The 2,500-nt window shown below is 28.8% G+C and overlaps 1 protein-coding gene across 1 annotated transcript in view; it reads left to right on the top strand.

Moving 5' to 3' along the window:
- Positions 1–2,500, top strand: part of LOC125039176 (FK506-binding protein 2-like) — a gene marked incomplete at its 5' end in the record, with an annotated part of 13,244 nt that overhangs the window by 6,080 nt on the left and 4,664 nt on the right.

Below are 2,500 nucleotides of genomic sequence, written 5' to 3'. Positions count from 1 at the left end.
GTCTTCTGCTTTAATGCAGTGTAAGTGCAGAGCAATGATAGTCACTGTTTTTATATCATCTTGGTACTGTGACAAATCTTAGTTGCTAAAAGGACTCCTTTTCTGAGGAATCCTGTCTCATCCAGATAAAGCTGTTTGACTGATAAGCCAAGGATGAGGATATAGAAACTGGTGTCTTTGTTGTATGGTGTTTGTGTGTTCTATTGTGTTGCAAATGTGTGATTTAATTTTCCATTTTGGAACTAGGAAAAGACTATGGACGGTGATGATGGTCTTGGTGTTCTCAGTGTTTTAAAAAGAGTGAAGTTTGAAGGACATTAATCCTTTAATTCATTGTGGTTAAATGTAATGATTTTGTGGTCTTTGGTGGAGAATCTGATGTGACTAGAACCTACCACTAGCTTAATTTTCCATACTGATTCTTACATAGAAGATGAGGCTTTGATGTTGATAGATGTAGCTTATTGATTCCTTGAGTGAGTATATGAGGAAGTGATACTGGTTGCAAGCATTATTGAAAGTAACTAAAGTAACCATATATGAGTTGATTGTCCCCAAAGGGTCACTAGTAAAACCTGATTTATAGATAATTGTTAATCTCAAATAGAATTAAAAAAAAATAAATGTTTCAAAACCAGGAATCTCAAGAGGCAAAGATGATTATGAAATTGTCATATCTGAAGTTGCTTAAAACTGCTGAACCAAAAACCAGCATTTCTCCTTAGGTGAACAATGCTTTGATTATTTTCCATAAAGAATAAGTGGTGATCTTAGCTTTTATTTACATTTAAGAATTTTATTTATAGTTTTACCTGTCCACTACATATTAAGTTTTGCATTTAATCAGCCTTTCATCCTTAAGGAAGAAGTCATATAAAATAGTGGAAGAAGCCATATAAAATAGGAAACTCATGTGATATTGGTAAATACATGTTTTTATTGCACATACATGGTAGGAAATTACTCTCATTCAGATAATATCTGTGCTAGTATGGAGAGGACCCTTGTAGCTAAGATTATTATCAATCAAGAAATTTTAAACTGCCGCAATTACTAACCAAGGTAGGAGGCAGCCTGTATTGACTATTAAGTTCAGAAGATTTGGACCTTTGCGTTGACAAATTTCTGATAAAAGTATACATAATTTGATGCCATGAGAACTGTCTATTTTTTTGGTGCCTTAACACATAGAGCCAATGAAATGCTTTGCTGCTACTCTGTGCCAACATTTTCTTAGTAAGGGGCATCCTGCTTTTAGTTAACCGTAGCTTTTCTAATGCTGCATGTATGTGTATATGTATACATCTATATCTATATATATGTATATGTATATGCATATATATTTATATGTATATATATATGTATATGTATATATATATATATATATATATATATATGTATATATAAATATATGTATATGCATATATATTTATATGTATATATATATGTATATGTATATATATATATATATATATATATTTATATGTATATATAAATATATGTATAAATTCATGTATATACATATATATATGTATAAATATATGTATGTATATGTTTTTATACATTATACATTATATATATATATACATATATAGATATATATGTATATATATGCATATATACATACTTACATATGTGTGTATACACACACACACACATGTGTGTATACACACACACACACGTGTGTATACACACACACACGTGTGTATACACACACACACGTGTGTATACACACACACACACGTGTGTATACACACACACACATATGTGTATATATATACACCCACATACATGCATATGTGTGTGTGTGTGTGTGTGTGTGTGTGTGTGTGTGTGTGTGTGTGTGTGTGTGTGTGTGTGTGTGTGTGTGTGTGTGTGTGTGTATACACATATATATATATTATACATGTATATATATATATATATGTATATGTATATATATGTATATGTATATGTATTATATATATATATGTATGTATATGTATATATATTATATGTGTGTGTGTGTGTGTGTGTGTGTGTGTGTGTGTGTGTGTGTGTGTGTGTGTGTGTGTGTGTGTGTGTTATGTGTATGTATGTATGTATGTATGTATATCTATGTGTGTGTGTGTGTATGTATATATGTATATATATATTTATATTTATATTTATATATATTTATATATATTTATATATATATATATATTTGTATATATTTATATATATACACATACATACATACACACACATACATATGCATACATACATAAATAAATACATACATACATACATACATACATACATACATACATACATACATACATACATACATACATACATACATACACACACACACACACACACACACACACACACACACACACACACACACACACACACACACACACACATAGTATATACATATATATATATATATATATATATATATATATATATATATACTTACATACATATACATATATATATATATATATATATATATATATATATATATATATAT

This window comes from Penaeus chinensis, chromosome 3 (assembly GCF_019202785.1).
Source record: "Penaeus chinensis breed Huanghai No. 1 chromosome 3, ASM1920278v2, whole genome shotgun sequence".
In the NCBI taxonomy this organism is placed as follows: Eukaryota; Metazoa; Arthropoda; class Malacostraca; order Decapoda; family Penaeidae; genus Penaeus; species Penaeus chinensis.
This window is presented reverse-complemented; position numbering and strand designations above follow the sequence as displayed.